General features: G+C 39.9%; 1 protein-coding gene across 4 annotated transcripts in view; it reads right to left on the bottom strand.

Annotated features, from left to right (window-relative positions):
* MPPED1 (metallophosphoesterase domain containing 1) overlaps positions 1 to 10,725 on the bottom strand; it is an 81,334-nt gene extending 70,609 nt beyond the window's left edge. For 3 of the 4 annotated variants that reach the window (XM_087969468.1, XM_087969471.1, XM_087969470.1), the window contains exon 1: positions 10,637 to 10,725. The gene's annotated coding sequence lies outside the window, so the exon portion shown is untranslated. Of the gene's footprint in view, positions 1 to 8,960; positions 9,780 to 10,636 lie in introns of those variants that run through there. The other variant, XM_087969469.1, reaches the window with a different exon arrangement.
* Between the last annotated feature and the right edge of the window lie 16,927 nt (positions 10,726 to 27,652).

The following is a 27,652-nucleotide window of genomic DNA, read 5'->3' as shown; positions in this document are numbered from 1 at the left end:
TATTTGACCCCAAGTGTGCTCCTATAACAAGTTAAATCCAAGAGAAATCACTAACCAAGGTTTTAAAGAGTTATTTCACTCTGCAGGAAATAAATCTGGAATGGATCCCTTTGCAGCAAGATCCCGTATTGGTTGACTTAATTATTGCCTCAGATCTAGGGATTCTAATGTTGATTCATCTCAACATAGAAGATCCAGTTCCAGACGGGCATAAGCCAAATTTTTGTTACTCCTAGGGCTAAATAGGGCTATTACTGAAATGGAAACCCATGTTAGACTTAGAATAATTTTATTGTCACTTTGAATGTACACTAATCGGCCATACATTAAAATGAAATTTCATTGCATACTATAGCTTGCAAAGGGTCACCACCTCCAATATACACTACATAAACATGACAAAATAAATAAATTCCAGGCAAGATATGAGAAGAAGATGTTAGAGAACTTTGTCAGACTGTTAGAGATTTGAATTCTTTATCCCAATCAAAATCCAATGGACTTATCTGCTTAAGCCAACTTTTGTCTCACCTGCTTTAATATTCCACTTGGCAGTATCAAAGTCAAACCAAATATTTATTATAGCATTGAGTAGTTCAAAATAAAAGATAACTAGCAAACAGAGTATTGGAATAACACATGGTGGCAAGACCCCTAAAATGCTTAGGACTTTGGCACAGTACAAAAATTGGACATATGAAGAATAACAGCAGGAACTATATCTGCCAGTTAGAAAAATACTAAATATATCGCATCTATATCTCAGCTATAAATTAAAAAACGGAGCAATCTGAGTAATACCAATATCCTTAGCCAATTTCAATCGCCCTTGAGCCAAAAGTGCTGATTTGGCCTCAGTTAGTTTGCTGGTTTATTTATCCAATTAATTTATTATTGCAATCTACCAGGTGGTTAGCAATTTAAAAAATCCAATAAGGGAATAAAACATCCATAGCAAGAAAAATAAAGCAAATTAAAATACCCACCATAAAAGTAACAAAATAATAAGCAGAGCAGTAAAACAAGATAGCATAATCTCAGATGTTCCCAAAGGTCTCATAGGAAGCTCTGCCTTAAATAACTCCTAAATGATAAAAGGGAAAGGGGTAGCTACTCCATAAAGAGCCTCATGACTGAAAAGCTGGAATAGAGAGGGTTCACCTTTGATCTAGATCAGTTTCTGGAAATCACTAGAAGAGATAGAATATTTGTATTCCAATTTAAGAGTCCCAATTTATTATAATGATTTTAGTTGAAGTTTTTTATTAAACCACGGTGTTCTTCATTCCATGATTATTCTGAATTCCTTTTTTAATAACTTGATTTTTCTGTATAATTCAATCTATCAAAATAAATTCTTACTGCTAAATTTTATAGTGTTACTCACATAGTCATGAGAAATATAGACATTTAAAGACCTTATGGAATATTTCTATTCAAAGTGATATTTCTACATTTTCAGAGACCAGTAAGGGGGTTACACCATTAATAAATGGTTATCAAATATCCCTGTATTTTACCTTCCTAATATAATTTTTCAACATTCTTTGTTAAATTTTCAACTTCAGCAATTTTCCATATTTTTAAATACCACTGGTCCCATTAAATATGGACTTGGTTTTCCAGCATTTTTCAATAATAAGCTAACAAAAATACTGAATTCATCTCTTATACTGCATTAATGAATCTACCAACAACAATTTCCTTACATTTCTATCAATGCAAGCTAGAAATATCAAAATGTACATGGTATAAATGTCTTATTTACGTGTAATTATATGTGTAATTAATGTGTAATCTTTACAATTAATGCATGAAGCCTTTCATTCTCTTTAATCTGAACAACAGCAGTAGAATAAATATATGGTAAAGTTATTTTTTTTCTAACTAAGTTCTTGTCTTTTTATACCCAGATATACAGAACACATACATATTATATACATGGAGCTAATGGACTGTATCAATAATAGTGAGCCAAGTTTTTAAGGCTTAACATTTTTTAAAATTATCCCAACTAGCCAGAAATATGTTGCCATGCTTGATACACAAAAAAGTCACTGCATGGATGTTCGAGAATTTCCACATTGAAGACTATGGGTGAATTTATATTTTATCAGGAGAGGAAGCCATATGCTCCATCCCATATTTGGGTAGACCAGGTTGCCCTGATAGACCGGTTTCACCGGAAAAACACTTAATTGAAGGCTATGAAATCTGAGCATATAAAATAGGGTAATTTTTTCTGTGGCCTGATCCTTCATGAGTTATGACCAAAGAAAAGAACTTTTCACAGTATAATATTTCACAGATTCATCTAGCTAATCTCACACCCCAGAATATGTATATAGGAAGAGTTTAGGTTACAGAATAATGAAATGTTATGGGTTCCTTTTTTTACATGGAACCCACTACAGCAAGAAAGATTAAATGGTCTATTGGTATTCCTTGTTTGCAAAATAATAATAAAAATAATGTTAAAAAAAAGATTTATAAGTTGCATATAGAAATGCTTTGTGAGAAGTTGAAGACAAAATCAACACATTTTGGGGGAAAGTTAAAAGTAGAATAGTAAAGCTAGTTGGGTAATATAAATGATGTTTAAATTATGGAAAGCTATATATGAAAATGTAGCTTAAATATACAGTACTGTGCAAAAGTGTAGGGCAGTTGTGCTGTAAATTAAAATGCTGTAAATTAAGAATGTTTTCAGAAATAGAAGTGATAATAATAATGATAAAAATAAACTATTATCAATTAAGCAAATAGAAAGTAAATGAATAGAAGAGAAACCCAAATCAAATACCAATACTTGGTATGACCAAAATATTCATTTACTTTCATAACATCCATTGACTTTCCATTTTGTTGATAAAAATAAACTATTAACATTTCCATTTCTGAAAGCATTCCTAACTTACATCATTTTTACACCCCTGCATAATACCTTTACACAGTACTGTATAAGTCATAAAACAAAAAATTATGGACAACTTCATATAAAAATGCTGTAAACATCCATGTTCAAAATACAGCACACTTTTTTTAAAATTATGTGAACAATATAACAGACCATTACTCTATCATGACCTCATTTTACTCCAAATTTCCTACCTGAACTCCATTTTTCTGACCCTGTGCTCTTATTTGTTATTACATAATTTTTTCCCCTTTTATCCCCTAAATTAGGGGTTTCCTATTCAGGTTTTCCTAGGTTTTCAGGTTTTCCTATACAACTTTATGCTGATATGGTGGCGGTGGTAAGGTTTTTAAGTCTTTTATCCTGAAGACTTACATAAATAGCAATAGCACTTAGATTTATATATCACTTCACAGTGCTTTACAGCCTTCTCTAAGTGGTTTACAAAGTGAGCATATTGCCCCCAATAATCTGGGTCCTCATTTTACCGACCTCGGAAGGACAGAAGGCTGGGTCAACCTTGAACCTGGTGAGATTTGATCTGCCAAATTGCAGACAGCTGGCAGTCAGAAGTAGCCTTCTAACCACTATGCCATGGCTGCTCATTAAGTCCGTGGTTTTGAAAACACTTCCATTAAAAAAATTGTCCCTGGAGCTAAGGGAAACTCACTAGCCCAGAGTTACTTAGGTGAGGCTACAACTGAGTTTACTGGGGTGTAGCCTGTTTCTTTTAACCCTTACAACAAACTAGCTCTCACCTACCTGTTAGATGGAGTTAAATAAATGCATACCCTAAAGGGAGATCAAATCCAACATTCTGATAAAATATTTTCAGTGGTAATCTATAGCTTCTTTTCCTTAGCCTTCATATCGGAAAAAGATTTCCAGCTGTAGGTGGAATTTCAATATCGTTTTGCTTTATAAGGATTTAGTCTTAAACCACAAGAAAATGTATTGATGGATTTGTAAACCAAGTTATTGAAATCAAGCAAAGGATTCCCTGGGCACACAGTCAAAATCCACAGATAGAAACATACCATTATAGCCATCATTTTGACTGCTTTGGCCACAGGCTGCAAATGCTCCTGATGTCTAATCAGATAGAAATGTCCAAAACCACCTCCCTTCGTTCTTGTGAAAAAAGAGCATCGTGATTTCTGAGAGTAATGCCAGCATTCAATGTGCCCTTTGGTCATCTTGTTGAGAAACAGAGGTTCAAACCAAAGATTCTATCGCCTAAAGCTGCTCTTTTTGGCTTCCCACCCTCTTCAGACACAGAAACATTCAGGGGGTTATGCACATGCACCTTTGGGGTCTGCGAATAATAAAGGATTAGCCATACCAAGTATTAATAATGTAACTAATTTAACCTTACTCTGTCTATCGTGGAGCTCCTCACTCCATTCCTAAGAGGTCTGTAAGGGGGTGTGCATAAGCGCACCAGCGTGCCTACCGTCCGTCCTACTGTTCCCATTTATTCATACTCATTTATTATGTATATACTTATGCCTATTTATCTTATATGTTTATATGTAATGTTCATACTCATACTTGTTTTCTCATACATGCTTGAAAAACTAAACTAAATAAATAAAATAAAAAATAAATAAAAATAAAAATAAAACTAAGAACAGGTCTATGAAGGTCTATGGGCCATATGAGATTTCATTCAGAGCTCATATCAATATCCCCCAAATCAGAAAACTCACACTCCCGCCTTGAGATTTAATTATTCTCACCCTTAGCTGTCGGCTGATCCTGATAATCAGATGGGAGGGAGGGAAGATCATTGTGTTGTTAGTGGTGGCAGTTTACTCATTAGCAGTTAGCTGAATTTGTTCATTAAGCTCACCTTTCCCTATGCAGGAAGCAATTGCTACCATCTGTCTACAGCCTGGAGCTTTCGGTATTCCCCAAAAGGCATTGCCACAAACAGCTAGTTAGAGAGGAATCAGTGCCTGTTTAACAAGGCAAGTCTGTTTGTTCTTCATAAGGCAAAAAATATCCCCTCTATAGGAAGCCTTCCTTTGGCTGCTTAGCTGCATCACAATTTTATTGCCAGAGTCAGCAGTTTTGATTCTATCACTCTTTCTCTCTTAATGTCAGGCAGGTGTGCTTGAATTCTCCAAATTGGGAGCAAACCAAAGATGTTCTTCTTCCCTTCCTCCAAAACTTTCTTCTTGCCAATCTTTTTGAAAACCCACCTTTCTTTGGTACTATAACTTTTTACTTTTTCAGTTTTCTTCCTAGTTCTGATATCTCTGGAAATAACTTCAAGAGCACTTCTTCAACAGCATTTCCTACAATTGCTCCATTGCCTATTTCTCCATACTTTACCAAGTGTCCATTTTGCTTAATTTTTATGAGACGTTTTAGCTCTCCCAGAAATTTCACATTTGAAATGAACACTAGTCATTCTATATTGTTATTTCCTTTGTCAAACATATTCTGGTTTTAGGATGGAAATTCATCGTTTTATAATTTTAAAAAGATCAAAGCTCTAATTTTTAATTAAGTTTATATATAAAATTTTGCGGACAAAAAAATTGCTACAGGTTTGATATAATAGGATACTTTATAATGGGATAAAAAAGTGCCTCTTTATTGGAAAAACTAAGGCTTGAAATAATTTTCCTAGATCTCTTAACAAGTGCTACTTGTTATCTATTTATTGACTTCAAACTATGTTTTACCTGTTTTTGAACGGTCATTCTAAACAATGTCCAAATTAGGATAAAAGTAAGTATCTCCCTTTGACTGAACTAAATATTTTTGCTTATTTGCTAAAGCTCAAAATCAATGTTGAAACAATGGTCCTTTCCTTACTAAGCACACTTATGTAATTAAAATATCAGTCTTTGATTGTTTCCTATTAATTACATATCTACAAAGTAATTCTATATGGCACTGATAGCATAGATAACGTCCTAGCGTGCTTGTGGCAAGAACTTATCCTGATTCTTCTTAGTCATGAATTCCGAAGGACAGTTTTTAAAATCTATAGCAGCAAAAGAAAAGCAAAATACTTTGTGGTTATGGTTTTTGACTGCTCTAAACCACATAAGCTCAGCCATGAAACAAAAATAACAAAAATAGACATGCTCTTTTTTTTCTTAATTAAGCTCTACTTTTTTTTACATGTTTTTCTTAGATAAATCTTCCTGATCCCTCAAAACTTGCTTTTGAGAAGTTGTCATATGTGTGAGGATTTAACCAGGTAAGCAGCAAACTTCACAGGAAAAGATCTAATAGTATTTTTAAATCATTGATAGTTCTTTCCAATAATGTAAATGTTAAAATTAATGCATGACAATTTTAAAATTGAAATCAGGTACACGTTATTCCACTCTCTGTTTTGAGAATAGTTTTTGTTTCACAGCTTTAATTACAGGATCCAATCTGGGTCCGTCACTGGGACAAGAGATTTAATCTTTCCAGCGTTTTGAACTTGTGCTGAAGCCCATTCTCAGAAGAACTTCTCTCTAATCAGAACAGTGACCCGTCCAAATTGGATCCTGAAACATTATCCTGGGACATGTGTATTTGCCTTCATTTGTTAATTCTCTATATATAACAGCATAAAACTGTACAGATATAAGATTGCACAAGTAATTCAGTGGCAAGCATTTGACAAACAGTAATATTTTAATATATATTGTGTGAATGTATTCCCAGGGAATTATCTACAATACAGCTCCTACAAGAATGAAAAGGAGAAAATGAATTGAATCTCTACCTGAATGTGTTTGTGTAGTTCCAAACCTTTCCACACTATATAATAATCTCATTAAAAAGAAATCTAATTTCATCAAAGTTAAATGTTAATGCTTGGTGTTTTTTTTTAAATAAGCATAAGAAATTGCGAACATACAATTCTGCACCCTGGTGAAGAAGCCAACTCGGGACACCAAAGATTCGATCCATATGCAATGGAGGTTTCAAGCGGATAAGAAAAATAAATAAATAAATAGGCAACGGCCAACCTCTTTGACTTTATAACTGAGCTGCTTAAAGGAAAATTTCTGAGGCACAAGATTTTTATATTGGACACAACAGTATTTATGCTCCATAATATCAATATTCTTATGTCTAATGATAATGACTAGATATTGGTTTCTTTCAATGTATAAAACACTTTCTTACCGAGGAGGGGATCAAAAGCAAATATTGATCTGTGCCTTGAAGTCTGATGGAATGATTTTGATTATACGATTAAAATTAGGTACCATCCTCTCTTACTGTGGCATCTAATTTTAATCGTATAATCACAATCATTCCATCAGACTTCAAGTTTCTGCAGTCTATTTTGTTCCCTTGAATTCTACCAACCTAGGTTTCATTTAGTTCATTATTTTACTTTTGAAATGTAAATGAAAAGGCAACCATGAATCTGTTCTTCATTATGAAAAGCTTTCTAAATCTACCTAATAACATTAACTAGTTTCAAAGGGCCAAGGGCAGTGCCACAGATCATACAGATTTTTCCTTCCTCCCTTTTAGGTGAACAAAGGAAAAGGTTCTAGATTTTTTTTGTACTGAAATATAATTGTAGTTTAATAGAAATGCAGAAGCATTCGAACAGATCCAATTAATATAAGACTCTAATTTATAAAGTATATTTTCAGATTTTGAGAACCTATTATTTCAACATTTTGACCTACACATTGCAATTCATGATGTATGAATAGTATCTAAATTTCCTCTCTGGCAGATATATAGAAATGTTTAAGTAAAGATGATAACATTAAAACTATCTCCTATATCAATCTGGCCTTCTATTACATAATATCAAAATATGTTTTAGAAAAAATAAAATACTGACAGAAGGCAATTTTATGTGTTCTTTATCATGATTAAAACATGCAAGTCTGTCTGCAAAAGCCAAAATGGGTTCTGAGACAAAACAGGTTCTGGCCCTGAAAATTCACCAAGTCAGAAATATATAATGATGAATTCTATTATAAAGTAACTCTATTATTTTTAATAACTTCCCTTCATATCTGCTGTTATTTCCTCTGTGAGAGATTGCCTGAAATGATCAAGCCAAAGTGCATTAAACAGTACAAGTGAGTGCTGTAGCACTGTGCTCAAACTGAAAAAATGTATTGAATGAAGTTATTCTATGAGTTATGCAGAATAAAAAAGTTATTTCTATGAGTTATGCAGGTACCGGTATTTTTTTTATTATGGGCATAACTTTCCATTCTGATCATTCATTGGCAAATTGAGGGAGAATTGACAGAACCCTTATAGAAAATATACAATATCCTTCTTCGCATATTTAACATATAGATGTTTACAATGCAATTCTCTAGGTCCACTTAGAATTTAAATTCTGCTAAATTAATTGGGGCTAATTAAGTAAAAAGGTTTTGATATAAGGTGGCTGCAATTTTAGGTATTAAAGACCCAATGAACTTCAGTGGGGTTTATTCCTTCTGAATAGAAATAAATAGAAGAGCCATTAATGCAGAAAAACTGCTGCTTACCAGTAAAACCTCACATGAACAGAAAGACTCATCTATAGAAATTAAAAACAAGGCTCCCTTCACAGCTATGAATCCTTAAAGAATAAAAAACTACTTTAGAATTGCTGTAGCAAAATTTTGAGAATATTTCTCAATGACACTGTAAAACAGACATTTTAACATATTTTATGCACTTTCTCAACAGATGCTGAACTTCTTACAGTTTCAGAGAAACAGCCCATGCACATAACTATCCAATGCATTAGCCTGTACATCCGTTCAGGAAATTTTAAGGTTCTTTTTCAGTTTTCAAAACACCCAGCAGACAAGATCTTCCAATAGATTTTTTAGCTCTGTGGCTAAATTATGGGGCAGCCTTAGAGTACACTGTAATTTTACTACACCTCACATACGGCACTACGCATAGTAAGTAAGCTGCTGCATTGAAAAAATGCACACATATACAAGTCCTACAGGTACAACGTCCTCCAGAATACTAATCACCTATATATTACCCTTCCAGATTCCATTCTAGGCCCCCTACGCAAGTGCAAATTATTAAAATTGTACATTACCTAGAAGATTCCTCTGAGTCTTGCAGCTCTGTTATGCAGATCCTTAGAAATATATATATATATATGTATATATTTAGAAAACTTGCTCAACAATCTTCATTGGGCTTTTGGGAACAGCCCCTTTCCAAAGGTGATCCTGACATGCCTACAGGCTTCAAGTCTTTTGGAAGACCAGCTCCATCAGAGGTTAATTAATCTCTGGCTTCATTACATTAAACTTGGCTTTCCAAGGATATGGGGAAATCCATGCCTTTCTGGTAGGAAAGAGACTGCAGGACTTGTCAAAGAGAGACCAGGGTTGGGGGGGGCTGCTTCTCAGCTGATCCCTTTTTTCCCCCTCTTTCTTTCTTTCTTTCTTTCTTTCTTTCTTTCTTTCTTTCTTTCTTTCTTTCTTTCTTTCTTTCTCGTAGCCCGATTTCAGGTGTGGGCTTTGTTCGGGTTATTGGGAAAGGCAAGACATTCTGTCCAGCTCCAACCATCCCCACAATCATTGAGCCCCGAGGAACACAGCCACGTCCGCACCGTCCCCAGGTACAGTGAGAGCCGGACAGCCAGGGCAAAGGAAACCCCCACAATTTTGGAACCCAGAAGAGGAAAATCTGCTTTAGCGACTTGACACCAAACAAGGTCGGCGTCCAACATCCCAGGTGGTCCCACCGGTCGCCAGGAGAGTCTCACATACCGCCCCCCCAGGCCTCTTCGATCAAGAAGTTTTTTTTTTTTTAAAGCATCTCGGCTACCCAAGCCGCCTCCCTAAATGCCGACGGACTATGGGCCATTTCTAGCGCAGGTGTGCTCTCCACGCGCGCTCGCGCGCACCTACACACACACACACGCCGAGGTGGGAGAGGTCAAAAGGAGGCGCTAAGTGCTCGTTTGCAAAAAAAAAAAAAAAAAAGAAAGAAAGGAAAGGAAAAGAAAAGAAAGCATTTCGGTGGGTCGCGTCTCTCGCGGGGCCGTGGAAGCTCTGCCCATCCCCTCCGGGGACTCGACCCAACCTTAACCAAAGGGACGACGGAGGGGAAAGGGAGCTTCGGCGATCCGTCCCCACCACCCCAGTCACACACAATTCGCCCTCAGGGCAGGAATTTTCCAAGAAAGTAACTTTCCGGCAAAAGGGCCGGCCGGGGAGACCCCATACCCGTCCCCCGTCCCCCACACACACAAACACACCGCCTCCTCAGAGCTTCAAGGAAGCCACTGGGAAGGGCGGGAAAGAAGAAGAAGAAGCGGCGGCGGCGCCGTCCCCCTGCAGCTGCCGAGCCGGGAAGGGCGCTTTGGCAGGCGGCCGCTTTGCTCGTCGCTTCCGCAGCGCCCCCAAGGACCGCCGCGCGAGGTCGGCGGCTGCTGCTGAGGCGGCGGCGGCGGCAGGAGAGGCGGCAGGAGAGGCGGAGGGACGATGCCAGCCCTCCTGAGGGAATCGTCCTCTGCAGTATCCCGGTGGCGGAGCGCGGTCTTTGGTTGCTCGGGGGCTTCTTCGCCTCGTTCCCCGCTGCGGGGCTCCGGCTGCCAGCCCTGCCGCCTCCCCAACACCACCAACCCCTCCACGCTCCATCCCGCGGCCCCCTGCCCTGCCCTGCCCTCCTCGTCGAGGGCATCCCGGGCTCCCGCCCTTTGTATGCTGCTCCTTCTTCTGGGACCGCGGCCGGTCCCCGCGGAGGGGGCGCCCAACTCACCCTCTCCTCTCTCCGCCAGCTTCACCCTCTCCTCCGCTTCTTCCAAGCGGCAAGCAACCATCTCTGCCAGCCCGGCGCCGGCTTTTCCCTCCCCATTCCCCGCCTTCGCCCCCACCTCCTCTGGGCCCAGGCGACCGGCGTCGTCGTCCCCCCCCCTCCCTACTCCCCAACTGTTCCCCGCTTGCCGATGGAGGAGCCGTGCCCGGCGGAAGGCAACGTTGGCTGAGCCCGGCGGGCCCGGCAAGGCTTGGGAGGTGGCAGCCCTGAGCCGATCACCTGGCCACCACCTGGCCCTTTCCAGTCGGAAAGGCTGGACTGCTCTCGAGAACATCCAAATGTAATCAGGTTAAGCCCCGTTAGCACTTGGGCTGGGGATCATCTGGTGATCCTTGGCCTGTAAGGAAGCCCAATAACCGAAAGCAGCCCTTCTTGAGAACATGAAAAATCCTGGCTGATTTTAAGTGATGAAGACATTAGCTGAAAGCAAAAGCCTGAATAGCGTGAGGTAGGAGACCACCAGGAGATCCCAGGTCTGTAATGCTAAGTTTTTGAGAAACGTCCTGGAAGAAAACAGAAAATACTTCCACAGCATTGATAAGAAAGTTCCAAGGATAGGACTGTGCAGTCAGTGACAGGTAAGATCGACTGGGCCTAGCTAACTTTTGCTGATGAGGTAGCCCTGCTCTCTACCTAGAAAGGAGCTTCTCCAAAGAAGGTCACTTCTTAATGCTTCCAACGTAGCTCCATGGAGGAGAGATGACAAGGAAAGATGTTCCATGTTTTTCCTTTTTTTTGGATAGGAACTTAAATGACATCTCTGCTGAACATACATGGGGCCTCCTTTTGCATTGTATAATTTTCTGGGCAAATCTTCATCCTGGTGCATATACATGAAGATTGCTCACTGCCTTCTTCTACCTTGGCTAGGCAGCACACCAGAAAACATTCCAGCTTTTGGTGCATGTGAGGAGGAAGTTGGGTGAAAAATTCCTCCAGTTAGACCAAGCGTCTCCAACCTGCTGGCTGAGGAACTCTGGGAGTTGAAGTCCACAAGTCTTAAAGTTGCCAAGGTTGGAGACCCCCGAGTTAGACCACTTAATCTTCATCAAGCCTTGACAAGCCTTGTGTCCCCTGTTCCCACAACTGTGCCCAATTAATGTCCCCAATTAATGAACCAGTGAGAATTAAATCCCTCTTAACTACACTGGTATAAAATTAGCTTCCCACCCACCCCACCAGAGGTGGTATTCAGCAGGTTCTGACCAGTTCTGGGGAACTGTTAGCAGAAATTTTGAGTAGTTTGGAGAACTGTCAAATACCACCTCTGACTGGCCCCACCAACCCCATCTATTCTCTGCCTCCCATTGAGTCCCAGCTAAGCAGCTGGGTCTTCTTTTGTTGCCCTGTACAGGAAAACGGAGCTGGAAAGCAGGTTAGTGGGCTGGGGAGGGAGTGGGATTTTGTAGTAACCTTCCCCTGCTATGCCCACCAAGCCATGCCCACAGAACCGGTAGTAAAATTTTTGAATCCCACCACTGCACGCTGCCCCTTAATCTTAAAATCCTCCAACAATCTGTTTTATGGATGTTTGGGAAGCGCAAGAAGGGGGCACTTTCAGTCACAACCAGCCTCTCCTGGCATTTACCTCCTGCTTAGTACTTTCCTTCTGGAATCCCTTAAATGCCCACTGTGTCATCTTCTTCTGTGCCAGTCCTTCAAGATAGGAGAGGCCAATAAGCAGACACAGCAGGAGTTCCATGAATGATAGAAATCAATTGTCCCAAATGTGCCTTTTTTCAAGAGGCAATTGGACTTTCTGGTTTTTCTTTAAAGATGATTCGCTTCTCATCCAAGAAGCTGCTTCTGCTTTGACTGGAAGGTGAGGGATGGAAGGATTTATATTTTTTGCAGACAGCCGGTCATTTGCATTTTTTCATTCCCCGACCCTCCAGTCAGAACTGAAGAAGCTTCTTGGATGAGAAGTGAAACATCTTCAAAAAAAACCTAAGAAAGTCCAGTTGCTTCTTGAAAAAGCACCTTTGAGACAACCATGACCTGGATGACTGAGAGTCTCCTTCGACATTCAGCTATGCACTTTGGGATGAAACCCTTCAAAGTGTGCAGTAATACAAACCAGTGGTGGGATTCAAATGTTTTTACCACCGGTTCTCTGGGCGTGGTTTGGTGAGCGTGGCAGGGGAAGGATACTGTAAAATCTCCAGTCAGAGGTGGTATTTGCCAGTTCTACAAACTACTCAGAATTTCCGCTACCGGTTCTCCAGAACTGGTCAGAACCTGCTCTGGTCCGAACTGATTTCCAGGAAAATTGCAGACCACAGGAACCATTTGCACTTCAGTTAGAGATGCAGACACTACTCAGCTGACCCTGAGGACAGAGATACACCTCAGAGTGTCCTCAACGACTCTAAAAGGGTGCAAATGACCAGTTGTCTGCAAGGAGCATAAATCGTTTCCCACCATCCAGTCAGAGATGAAGAAGCGTCTTGGATGAGAAGTGAAACATCTTCAAAGAAAAACCAGAAAGTCCAGTTGCTGCTTGAAAAAAAGCACCTTTGGGACAACCATGGCCTGGATGATTGAGAATCTCCATAGACATAGAAACTGATTATACCCTCTCTCTCCCATCTTCTACTCAACAAGCTACAAGTGGGGTTGCTTTGAGTTGGTTCCCAACACTGCAATCACTTCCCCACGCCCTCATTAGCTGCCCCTTCCTTCCCATCTCTTTCCCACCTTCCCAAATCAACTCCAAATTCTTTTGTAATGAGAGGACAAGCTCTTCCATTCATTTGTGGAAGGGGGGGGGGGCGGAATCCAGTTCAACCCATCATTTCCATTATATGCTAAAGTTTTGGTTGCCTAATTTCTAATTTCCCTGCATTCAAAAATCATGGGAAGAAAGGGAACTTGAAGGTCATTTAATTCAACCCCCTTCCCAAAACAGGGCTCAACAACTAGAGGATCTGTCCCCTTCAACTGATGAGCCAGCATGGTCAAAGTTCTTTTTTTCAAAAAATGTTTGACACAGATAGAGGCAGACCACTGATTCAATGATTTTCTGAACAGAGATTTGGCCAAGGAGTTATCTAATTGTACTGAAACTTCCTAACAATGACAAATTTCATAGTTACTACCGTGTTTCCCCAAAAATAAGACCCCGCCTTATAAGTTTTTTTGCCAATGTGGAATAGTCAAGGAAACAAATTGTGCTTGACATTAGAGGAACCCTTATTTATTGGGAATAATAGCTTTGTATTTCTCAAATCATTCTGTTTTGCCCTTAACAAAAGTTTGGGCACTTTGTTAACTGGGATTACGATCCAAGATTATCAATAACAGTGGGATGAAAAGCATATTGAAATGATAGTCTTTTAAGATAGCCTTATAAGAAGAGAAAATATTATATTTGGGGACAGATTCCTTGAATCCACAGACATTTCAATGTTACATTTGCTTGCAGTTAACATTACACGCTCTGCATATAAAATTGAGTGTGTTATATTATTAATTGTTTACACTTGTCTTAATTACTGTCATTAATTTCAATTCTGTTTCTTTCCACCATTTGAACTCTTATGAAGAAATAATTCAAAATTAAATAGCACTTCCGCTAACTGGATTTTAATAACTCACCTCTCTATACAAATATTTAAATTTAATTAAAAAATACTAGGTGGCGAGAAATGTGTTGCATCGCTATGACTTGGACTACCTGTCCCAAATTTCAGAAATCAATTAACAGCAATGTTATTTGCACTATTATGGTTTATACGATACTCATTTATCACGTAGTTAATTTTTATTTATATTCTCCAACCGTTCCTGAACTCCATATCAAAATGAGAATGACAAGGGAAACTCCCTAAAGGTAGCTAATGTGTTGCATGCAAAATAGCATGATTATGATCCCGAGGCAAACTGAACTGAAAATACATGTCAAGTTAACTAGTAATACATACTTGTTAACAAAAGATGATATCGGGTAACTTCTTGTATTCCTACATTCAATTTTCTTCAGTCTTGTGTTCCTCACCTGATGTAGGTAAGAATGTTTGCTTTGAAGTGCAATATATTAGGAGGAGAGTGGCTAAGGGAGGTTACAGATTACAGATTAACAGAGTTGGAGGGGACCTTGTAGGTCATTTAGTCCAACCCCCTGCCCAAGCAGGAGACCGTACACCATTTCTGCCAAATGGCAGTCCAATCTCTTCTTGAAAGTCTCAAGTGATGAAGCTCCCACAACTTCTGAAGGTAAGCTGTTCCATTGGTTGATTGTTCTCAAGGTCTATTGGGTCATAAGAATGGGGAACCTGTCTTGTGCTGAAAGAACTGTATTGGATACCTATGGAGTTAGTAAAGTTTTATATTTGGTATATAAAGTCCTATTCAGACACTACTGCAGTTCTCTTAGAAGAGCTACAATATCTTGAGAAAGGTAAAGAAACAGAGGTGTAGCAATCAAGTGGATAGCCTTAACTATCATGGCGATGGGTGGACTGTTGGTAGACCAAAAGAACCAGGCGCCCCAGATTGTGCTGTCTGGGATTCGTCTGGGGTAGTGCAACCACATCCAGAACTAAAGATGGTCCAGAGGGACCAAATATTCAGTCTTGCTAAGGTTGAGTTGGAGCTGTTTTGCCCCATCTCGTCCCCAACATCCTCCAGCCACTGGGATAGGATGTTCATAGCATCATTCAGAAGGGCTGGGGTAGAGATAAAAAGCTGGGTGTGTCATCTGCGTATTGATGACGTCTCACCTCAACTGATGTAACTTCTCACCAATGGTCTTATGTAAATGTAAAACAACAGAAGCCTGAGGAACCCCACAAAGTTTGAACTGTGAGCTGGATCCCCCTCCACGTGAATATTGACTGGGGTTGGCCTTAGAGGAAGGCAGAGAACCAGCACAATACAGTGCCACCTGCTCCCAATTCCTGAAGCCAACACAAAAGGATACCATGAGCAATGAAATTGAATGATGCTGAGAGGTCAAGAAAGTCAGGATGGATGCACTACCCCCATCCTGTTCCTGCCAAAGGCCATCCATAAATGTATTCAATGCCATCTCAGTCCCAAACCTTGGTCTAAAAAGGGGTCTAGATAATCCTCTTCATCCAGGGTTATCCGAAGCTGCCATGCAACCACTGTCTCAACCGTCTTCTCCAGAAAAGGAGAATTGGAGACAGAACAAAAGCTGTCCAGGCTTCCTGGGTTGAGCAATGAATGGTTCTTTGAGGATGGGGCAGACCACCATTTTTTAAAAGAGCTGGTGAGACCACTTCTTTTCTCAAGGAGGAATTAACCACCACCCAGACTCACTCATGCGCACTCTCCCCACGACCTTAATTAGCCAGGAGGGTCACAGATCTAACACACTGGGGACAGCACATGTTACCCTGACCTACTTTTCTGCCAACTAAAGACCTGGTGGATTATCCAGAGTCAAAGTCATCTACTTAATCATTAATTAGGTCAGCTGTGCCCTATGTATATGTATGTGCATATAACATGGAATACTGGGAGAGATTTTTGAGTTCAGTTGTCATGAGCCAAAAATCAACTTGAGTAGCCATTCTGTAATATATACGAGTATTGGTGATAAAGCTCAGGCTATAAAAATATTCCAATACAAGGCAATAATATTATGCATAGAATGGCTGAAAATTTTCTTGTAGTTGGAACATCCCACTACAGTGGCTCACCTCAGGAATTCAGGTTTTAATCCTTTCCTACCAGAATAAGAAAAAAATTGTACGGTAGAACAAGTTATTGGAGACTGGTCAGTGGGCTGAAACCACCATCCTTTTCCAGTTTCTCCTCTGATTCAGCAAGTTGCCCATCACATATGCAAAGACTGGAGGTTTTCTACAGCATGTTATCTACATGAATTCCTTTGATCTTGTCGCAGAAGGTGGCAATATTTAGTTTTGTCTAACTGAACTTTGAAACCCTAGGTGAGTTAGACCAGAATCCATAAGGTTAGACTGAAACATTGAAAAGTCACTCCAGAAGAAATATTCTGTCCTTTGATTCACTTGCTGAATATAAAGACAGATAGAATAACTCTACAAACTATTCCATACAAAGTTTCTTTTTATTGGATTATATTAGGTATCCTCAAGATAACTCACAGTTATGTCAAGATGCATCTAATGTCCAATTCTTTGCATAGTTGAAATCGTAGTGTAAAATGATAGTGATCTTTCTATCCCATATTTCATCCCATCGTGGTAGATATGCTAGAAGGAGGCTGAGTTCAGGCAAGAGAATGATGGGACCTCCCACCATCCCAACAAAGGGTCAGTTCAGTGACCAATCAGGATTACAGATGTGGCCACATGACATGGACTATATTTCCCAGGATACCTTAACTACATTTACCATGATGCATTCCCTTAAGGGGACAGCTCATAATTCCTAAGTAACTATTCAATTCCCATAGACTGGCTGGGACAGCACAAGAAACAATAGTGAATCACTTCTGGGTATGTCTATGAAATCATAAAATCATAGGGCTGAAAGAGATCTTAGAGGGGTTTTACCCCAACCCCCTAGACAAAGCAGTAGTCCTTATATCATCCCAGACAAATAGTTGTCCAATCTTTCCTTGAAAACATCCAGCAATGGAGCACCTACAACTCTGGGAAGCAAGGTGTTCCATTGATTAATCATGCCGGCTGTCAGGAAATTCCTCCTTATTTCCAGCTTGGGTCCCCCTCTGATGACCTTCCAGCCATTACTTCTTATTCTGCCAGTATTCCCAGTGACAGCCCTTTATGTATTGGAAGATATCAGATCTCCCCTAAGCCTTCTCTTTATTAGGCTAAACCAGGGATCAGCAACCTGCGGCTCTGGAGCCACATGTGGCTCTTTCATCCCTCTACTGCAGCTCCCTGTTGCCGGTCATCTCCACAATTGATAGGGCTTTTGGTTAGGACAGGTAGAGGAAAAAGGACGCCGCGCCAGGAGGAAACTCTATGGTGGGGGAACCGCCATAGAGTCTGGTCAGCTCCAGAATTGAAGGGAGCTTCCAGTTAGGACCTTTGTGGCTCTGAGTGTTTAAGGTTGCCGACCCCTGGGCTAAACATACCTAGTTCTCTTAACTGCTCATCATATGATTTTGTCTCCAGATGTTTTGTCATCTTTGTTGCTCTTCTCTGCACACTGTCTAGGGTCTCAGCATCTTTTTGTGTGTGTGTGTTGATCAGAACTGGATGCAATATTCCAAATGTGGCCTCACTAGGGCAGTATAGAGTGGTGCTAACACTTCCCACGAATTTGATGCTATCCCTCTGTTGATGCAGCCTAGGACTGCATTGCCTTTTTTGGCAGCTGTAGCACATTGCTGGCTCATACTTAAGTGGCTGTCCACTGGGACATTTAGATTCCTCTCACAGTTATGCTGTTGAGCCGTATGGATTGTGTGTGTGTGTGTGTGTGTTTTCATATGGCCATATGGATTCAGCATATGAAATTCCGTAGTCTAAATCTTCACATTTTGTTCCCACTGCCTTGTGTATAGTACCCACTGCAGCAAGCATTAATACCTCACTTGTAAACATGCAATCATGTTTGTGGATACTTAGTGGAATTTAGGAAAACTTGGGGGCTAATTCAGTTTCTGTATTGAAGGGAAAGGACAGTCTGCTTAAAAACGTGATGGTAAAAATACCAGTTCTATATGCAGCTTTTCCCAAGCCGGTGAGCATCATATATAATGGGCCATCCATGCAGCTCACTGCTGGGGATCTGGAAGCTATTAAACTCAGTGCCAGATGATGGAAGCTTCCTTCTGTTTCAAAATACCTGGTTTATTTATAATAAATATTTTTTTTCTCCAGGTGAAAGTTCAGTACATAATGCTTTATGGAGTTTGGCAAGGGACAGAGAGAGTCTCAAAATCACCTCCTGAAATTCTGTGTTTATAGGACAGCACTTCTCAACTTGGGCAACTTTAAGACGTATTTACTTCAATTCCCAGAATTCCCTAGCTAGCACGCTGGCTGGTGAATTCTGATAATTGATGTCCCTACAACTTAAAAGGGATAAAAGGATAAAAACTTGAGTTGAGAGACTCTAAATCTTGTAGTTTTGTGGGGAATTTTGCCATCTAGTGATAAGATACAGATACTGCTTGTTTGCTTTCAGAAGCTCTTCTTCTTCTTCTTCTTTTTCTTCAGCGTTTGTCTCGCGCTCTGGCGAGGTCCGCTAATGTCCTTGAGTACTGCTTCCACGCCTCTCTGTCTGCCACGTATGTCGGGTCTGCCTTCGCGATCTCTAGATCGGTCTTGATCGTGTCCATCCAGCGTTGCTTAGGTCTACCACGCGGTCTCGCTCCTCCGACAATCACCTTCATCGCAGATTTGATGATGGATTCTTCCTTGGCGCGACTCACATGGCCGAACCATCGTAGCCGGGACTGCCTCATGACCGTGGGGATGGGCACGACGTTGAACCGTCTGCGCACTTCTTCATTCCTGACGCGATCGAGTAGGGTGAGGCCTACCGACCATCGGAGCATTCGCATCTCCATTGTCTGGAGTCTGCTTTCGACTTCTTTGGTCGTCGGCCAGCACTCTGCGCCGTATATGGCTTTCAGAAGCAATACATGCAATTCATAACTGGTGGGGTGGAGAGACATAAAATACAAGGCCAACACTGATAGGGCTAGGATATATTCTTTGGGCCATTCAAAACTGTTAAAAACTATATATTTTAAATTACATGCTGTTATAACCTTCCTTCCAACCATTGCTTCTTGTCTTGCCTTCTGAAAGAATCTTTCCTATACCCAAGCATCCTATTTTGAAAAGACGATTATAGCAAAACTCTGGGTGCTCCATTCCCTTCTAGATTTATTCCTGCCTTTGTTGTTATATATTTATTATGTTTTATCAACAAGAATAAAATGCAAAACAGAAAAAAAACCCAGAAAAACATACATCCAACACTAATAACAACCACCAAAAAAAGGAAAACAATTGTGTACGAAAAAAGGAAAAAAGATGACCCAAATATCTAATATTAAACAAAAAAATCCCAATCTAATCATAATATATATGGGAAAAAAAGTCAACTGGAGGTTGATTCATGTCTGGCTTTAAAACAGAACATGATTGTATTGTCTATATCAGCAGAAGCAGAGGAGAGATGCTGCATTTGATTTGAGAGTATCCTCCAGACTGACTCTGTTAGGTTATCTAAGAAAAAACCTTCTTCCATGTAAAGTCTACAGTCCTACAGACATTGTCTTGCAACAAGGCTTCTAGCTGGAAGAAAAGAGACTATTTCCATGCAGATTTCTTAGGTTGCCAGTGTTGGCTTTTTGACATCAGTTATACTTTTATCTGCTTGCTCAGCATTTCCCAAATAGTTGCTCTAAAAACAGTTGATATCTTACAATATTGTATGGTGCACTAGTAGCTAATTTCTTAAGACTTTTGAATTATTGAGGGAAATATTTGATGTAACCTTGGTTAGCATCCATACATAGAGCATTTCTGGGTAGACCGTAGGTTGGTTTCTTCAAGCTAAGCTCCTGCTTTACTAATGGTTGCTGCATGCCTTCGCTGTGGTTCCCTGTGTACTCACCTTCACCTGCTAACTGCTTCTTGCAGATGTGTCCCACAACAAGACTCATTTCAATGTCAGCCTATCACTGGCACAGGAAGAAAGCCAGTAATCCAGCCATCCAGGAAAGTGAGGATTTCTCTCAAAAATGGACCAAAACCTCCCATGTGAGCCTCTATGTCATGATGTGATGAAGCAAACAAAATGTTAAAAAGATATTTATATAGTTATGTACCAAGCGCATCTAAATTACATTAAAGTAACCAAAACATCTTTACAATCCCCAGGGCATGTCATAACTTTTGAGCACCCGTAAGGTTTGGAAATTGAAAGATGAAAAATTTGACACACCCTAATTGTCACATGGAGAATCTGCAACCTGCAGTGGGTACTGCCGCCCCCATCTGGCCACCCCAGATCTATGCATGTGTATCCACTTCTGCTCTGGCTGCTGGAGATAATGGAATCTCCTTGATTCCTTTGCTTGATCAGAGGAGGGAATCTCCTCGACCCACAGGGAAAGTCAAAATAGGCAGGCTGGCAGCCGTACCCATGCAATTGAAGTTCTGACTGTGTGTATGTGTCACAACATACATACAATGCACATAAGAAAAAGTGGAACTTTCTCTGCACCATCATCATGCCATATTTTTGACCCTCTGTAACATAGTCTGGAGATATTCACAGACAAGGGAATAAAACATAAGACACAATAAATGCCAAGCAAAGAGTGTAAATGCAGGAGTGTATTTTATATTCCTCGGCTGTTGGGAGCTGCATCCTTTTCACACACAGAAGCAATGTATCCCTAGAGAATTCCAGTCGTGTGTTCCACAGTTGTTAGAATGGCCTATGCTGGAACTCATTTCGGGGAGGAATTTCCCAGAGTGTCCTCACGCTTATTCTAATTAAGCATTTATTGCTTATACTTCTCAGCTTGTAGTTATCAAAAGTTTATGTGATGATGGACTCATTTATCACACCCTACTTGTGGAAGAATTGGCCTTGAAGTTAAAAGAAAGTAGGAAGTCTCTTGAGCTGAGCTGTATGAGAAAAACACTTAATTAGGAGAAGCAGCTGGAGAAGGGAAGCTTTTCTTTAGAAACCTAAAACCTGATTTGGCACATACAAACAAAGCAGGAGCTGTTTTATACAGGAACACCCAATGAAAAACAGAATATAATCTGAAATCTCCTTGCCATTATAATCTTCTTCCATGATAGCCTATAGAGATTCTCTATAGGTTATGGTTCTTCCCAAAGTCCTTTTTCAGAAGGCAACTGGGCTTTCTTGTTTTTTCTTTGAAGAGGTTTCGCTTCTCATCCAAGAAGCTTCTTCCGCTCTGACTGGATGGTGGGGAATGGAAGGATAGAATTCTTCCACGATGGTGCTACTTTTCTTGTGACTCGAGGACCAGAGAAATGCACATTGCTATGAAAGTGAGGAAAGTGGTACAGGAAGAAAGGGGAATGCAGGTGTTTCTTCATAGTGGGACAGATAACAGCTGGAACCAAGGAGATTGTGGTATGCGGGCTGAAGATAAAGACAATCTTATTATAAAATTAAAAAAAGGAAAGTTAAAAATATCTGTGTTGATATTAGGCATTAAGAAGACAATCAGATTAAGTGGTATGCTTAGCTGTTGATGGCAAATAAGCAAAGATGGTAGATATTTTTGTTCTTCAGGGCTCAAGATTTGGTGACATTGAGAAGTGTGATAAAGAAGTTAAGAGAACATTAATCTTAGGAGTGAAGGCTAGCTCAATCCTGAATGAGATCGTGAAAGAAAAGGAAATTTCTATGAAAACAAAAAAGGGTTGACACAATGGTCCTTCCAGTGATAAGGCTCAACTTCTTTTTTATGTCTAGATCAAATTTTAAATTGCCAGAATGAAGCCACCTTCTTGGTTTTGTCTTTCACCAAAAATAAGTCATTATCAGTACATGTTTCTGGTAGTAGCTGACATACCAGCAGATGGATCAGGCTTTGTTACTCTCTACATTGACATAGAGTGTTGTTATCCACTAAGAGCCTCCACTTGAGCATATTGGAACCTGTTCAGGATCCTCCAAGGAGTATAAGGAAATATCGTTATAATGTAATTTAATAGTTATATTATAATCATCCTCCTCTGTTAACGACCCCATAATCCCTTGCAGGGTGGAGTCTGGGCAACTGAATGGAGCTGAGGGTTTACTGGCCGGATGCCCTTCCTGTTGCCAATGCGGAGTTTTTTTCAGCAGATATGTGCCCAGAAAGAGAAATATCGGCCTCTACCTAGGATCGAACTCACAGCCTTCTGATAGTGAGGCAAAAGCTCCACCCCTAGGCCCCACTGCACCACTCAGTTATATTATAATGTTATATTAATATTATATTAATAATAATGCTCAGCTGCAAAAGCTGAAATTCAGAAAGAGCAAGAGACAAAAAAGGTAGATGCCTTTGAACTGCCAAAGAACAGAGTCAGAAAAGCTAGGGCTCAGAATGAGCTAAGACTTCCAACAAATGCTGAAATAATTTTTTGAAAGTTTCTTTCAATATCTAAGAAACAAGGGGGGGAAAAAGTCAAGGAAATGATCAATCCTCTAGTGGGGGAAGATGGCAAGGAGATTATGGGTAGCAGGGAGAAAGTGGAACTGCTTAATTCATTATTTGCATCCATCTTCACAGAAAAGTAAAAAAATAGTCCAACCTATCAAAAGCAGCACCGTAAGAAACAACAGGAATGCAAATCAAAGGCAAGCTGTTCCACTGGTTTACTGTTCTCAATGTCAGGAAATTTCTCCTTAGTTATAGGTTTCTTCTTTCCTTGATTATTTTGCCATGGCTTTTTTTTTCTTGCCTTTTGGTGCTTTGGAAAATAGGCTGACTCCCTCTTCTTTGTGGCAGCCTCTCAGATATTGGAACACTGTTATCATGCCTCCCACTATTACTCCTCCTGGAGTATCCCATGGCTTACTTCCCTCCTTGTAAATATAGTTCCATTAGGGACAACATGTTGAGTGCGGTTTGTCAGCCAATTATGAATCCATCTGAAGTAGTGATGCTGTCTCTCACATTTTTCTCACTTACAAAGAAGTAAGCCGTGGTCTACTTTGTCAACTTCATTATTGAAATCCAAGTATATTATGTCCATAGCATTTTGCTGGTCCGCTAAGTTAGTCCCTTTGTTAAAGAATGGAATAAGATGAACTTGGCATGACCTGTTTTTGACAAACCCATGTTGGCTTCTAGTTATAACTTTGCTTGCTTCTAGGTGTTCGGCAATAGACTGTCTACTATTGACCTCACCCCCTTCCTAAGAGGTCTGTAGGGCGCGCATAAGCGCACCCAACGTGCCCACCGTCCCTGTCCTATTGTTTCTTCTTATTCTTTATTTTTCTTATATGCCCATTTCATGTATTCACAACTATGTATACGCTATACTATTATCTTAGAAATAATTGGCAAATAAATCAAATAAATAAATAAATAAATAAATAAAATAAATAAAATAAATAAATAAATAAATAAAATGGCAAAAAAAAAAAAAAATCTGTTGCTTGATTACCTTTTCCAGGACCTTCCCAGATATTGGTGTCAGGCTGATTGGTCTGTAGGTATGTTTATGTGTGTGGGCGGGGGGGGGGGGGGTTCTTCTTAAAAACTTCCAGGGTTGGAGCATTCACAACTTCTGGAGGCAAATTGTTCCACTGATTAATTGTTCTATCCAGAAATTTCTCCTTAGTTCTCGGTTGTTTCTCTCCTTGATTAGTTTCCATCCATTGCTTCTTGTCCTGCCCTCAGGTGCTTTGGAGAATAGCTTGACTCCCTGTTCTTTGTGACAATCCCTGAGTTATCACGTCACCCCTAGTCCTTCTTTTCATTAAACTAGACACACCCAAATCCAGCAACTGTTCAACCAAGAATTTGAAGTTCTCTTGGGAGCACTAAACCTTGGGCCAGTGGTTCATTTCTAAAATCCTTTATTCCCTCATTGCATGTTGACCTTTTATTGGAAATATAGATGAAAACACCTCTTGTGCTTCTAACTCCTTAACTTTCTTGCCAAGCTGCTCATGGTCTCATCTCTATTGTTTTCGGATTCATTGTCATGTCATTCATTTCTCTATTCTTACTCTGGAAAGAGGCTGAAAGGAATTCCCTCTAAAAGCGGAGCAAAGTCTTCAAGAGAAATGAAGGCGAATACTTTGGCTAGCTCTTTCTGCTCTGTGTGACTTCATGGTCAATAAGATAACAGGAGCAAGGAGTTGATTCTCCTGGAGCTGCATTTCCTAATGAAAAGGACTGCTGGATGTGCCAGCGTTACTCTGATGCTTTCTTCACTGGAGCAACGTGCAAGAGTGACTTAAATCAGGGTGTCAAGGAGATAGATACTTCATTTGCGGAAATCATTGGGGTTTAATATGACTTTAGGCCGCACTCTACTGTTCAAGAATAGAACATCAGAGAAAATAATGTTGGTTTTCTCTAGGAGGCCAAAACCTCCTTCAAGGAGATGTGCTTGTGCTTATTTGTGTGATACACACAAGGAAAGGCCTTTTCTGTTGGGTGGAAAGAAGGCTTCATCAGCTCTGACAGAGCTATTCTTTCTGAGCAGAACATTGAATCTGTCAGGAAGTTTAAAGGAGAAATGTGACAGAAAAAAATTGCAGAAAAACAATTACTACCCACCTGCCTTCCATTGAGGACCTGTATACTGCATGAGTTAAAAAGAGGGCTGTGAAAATATTTACGGAGCCCTCACATTCCAGACATAAACTGTTTCAACTCCTTCCCTCAAAACGACGCTATAGAGCACTGCACACCAGAACAACTAGACACAAGGAGAGTTTTTTCCCAAATGCCATCACTCTGCTAAACAACTAATTCCCTCAACACTGTCAAACTATTTACTAAGTCTGCACTACTATTACTATTAATCTTCTCATCACTCCTTATCACCCATCCCCCCCCCCCACTTATGACTGTATGGCTGTAACCTTGTTGCTTGTATCCTCATGATTTATATTGACTGTTTCCTAGTATAATTTGATTGCTTAGTGTACCCTATGACTATATTCTATAGACTATATACCCTATGACTATATAACCCTATGACTATCATTAAGTGTTGTATATTATGATTCTTGCTGAATGTATCTTTTCTTTTATGTACACTGAAAGCATTTGCACCAAGACAAATTCCTTGTGTGTCCAATCACAGTTGGCCAATAAAGAATTCTATTCTATTCTATTCTATTCTATTCTATTCTATTCTATTCTATTCTATTCCATTCCATTCCATTCTATTCCTTAAGGCTTCAATTGCAAATCTGTAGCAAAATGGACAACTGTGCCTTTTCAGACACGTGCAAGACATCCTTATCATTTCTCCCTCTTGATTGATAATTCTTTCCCAGCTGGCTTGGACTTAAATGTTAAACACACTGATATTGTTCAGAAATATCCTCATTTTCCTTCTGCATTTGCATAATTATTGAATTGCTTTATTTCCTCTGAACAAGTGAGCTATTTTTTTCCTACTTTATAATGCACACACAAGCAGAGGATGCATATACATACATACATACATACATACATACATACATACATACATACATACATACATACATCATCTATCTATCTATCTATCTATCTATCTATCTATCTATCTATCTATCTATCTATCTATCTATCTATCTATCTACGCACCCACACATTTCACCACAAGGAGGCAGCAGTGTCTTTGCCATCTATCTGGGGGGGATGGGGGGGGGGACTTTTTAAAGAATTAAATTAGACAAAAGGTTTGGCCAAGAGAGGTCCCTGTGGATTGCTTGGTGGCACAAGAAAGGAGGCCCAGTTATCTGCAGTATATTTAGTAGCAATTTTGCAATTCTAGTAGTTGATTTGTGTACGAGGCAAAGGCAGTTGTTATATTTTAGGTATAATATTTTGTGCTAGGTATAATATTTTGTTTCAGGTATAATATTTTGTGCTCTTCATTACACTGGCTAACACGTTCTCTCATAAGACTGGTTGAAGATGACTAAAGTTCTATTTCTTGATTCACTAACCAAAATTATATTGGCACAGCAGTATCAAAAGCACTGAACCTAGAACTTAGAATAATAGAGTTGGAAGTGACCTTGGAGTTCTTCTAGTCCAAGCCCCTGTTTCCACAGGGAGACCCTTTACCATTTTAGACAAAGGTCCTATCTCTTTTTGAAAGCCTCCAGACCCACAACTTCTGAAGGCAACCTATTCCATTGGTTGATTGCTCTCACCATTAGGAAATTTTCTCCTTAGTTCTAGGTTGCTTCTTTCCTTGATTAGTTTTCATCCATTCTTTCTTGTCTTGCATTTTGATGATTTGGGAAATAGTTTTCTTGTTTTTTATGTGTTGAAAGAAACTTTAAAAAAATATATTTGACATTTATTGCGAGTCTTACTTTGTTCAAAGTCTTAGCTTTCCTAATTTTATCTTTGCAGATTTGGGCTATTTGTTGGTATTCTGCCTTTCCATTTTTTGTACTTATTCTTTTTTTCTCTCTCAGTTGGTCTTCTTTGTGCAACCATGCTGGTTTTTTCTTGATTTTCGTGTTTTTCTTTTTAAGTGGCATTGAATTGGACTGGGCTTTTATAATCGTGGGTTGTTTAAATTTGGTTTTAATGCTCTTTTTAGCATTGTTTTTAACTATGTTGTTCTATATGGTTATATGGTTTTATTTTTAAACTGCCCACAGTTATGCAGATGAGATGAACAGTGCAGAAATTTGATAAATAAATAAAAAGCTACCGTATTTTTTCCCATTCTCACTTAAACGTTTGAATGTCTTTATTTTGTGCAGATAGCATTAGAACACCTCTTGCACATTTTTATTTGCAAGGAAGCCTTGAATAAATATAACAGCTCAGCTCCATGCAACCTGCAAAATAAGATGGGGAGGGCTGCATTAATGTTGGTGGAGAAAATGGTAACCCTTTCCCAGGAACAGGACATGAAATAGGAATCTCAGCTCAAGTATTATGTTGTCTCTCCAAAACTGGTAGGGTCCCACCAGAGGTGGTGTTCAGCAGCTTCTGACCTGGAGAACTGGTAGAGGAAATTTTGAGTAGTTTGGAGAATCGGCAAATACCACCTCTGACTGGCCCCACCCCCATCTATTCTCTGCTTCCTGAGCTCCAGCTGATCGGCTGGGCCTTCTTTTGTTGCCCTGCACAGGAGAACGGAGCTGGAAAGCAGGTTAGTGGGGTGGGGAGGGAATGGGGATTTTGCAGTAACCTTCCTCCGGGAATGGGGATTTTACAGCAATCTTCCCCTGCCACGCCCACCAAGCCACGCCCACAGAACCGGTAGTAAAAAAAATTGAATCCCACCACTGGGTCCCACATACCAACTATGAGTGGCCCAAAGTTCAAAGGGGGTGAAACATGAC

This window comes from Notechis scutatus, chromosome 6, assembly GCF_049901735.1.
Source record: "Notechis scutatus isolate UNSWTSFEM ecotype Mainland chromosome 6, rNotScu1.2, whole genome shotgun sequence".
NCBI classification, from domain to species: Eukaryota; Metazoa; Chordata; class Lepidosauria; order Squamata; family Elapidae; genus Notechis; species Notechis scutatus.
The sequence above is the reverse complement of the archived record's forward strand: the minus strand, read 5'-3'. Positions and strand labels throughout refer to the sequence as shown.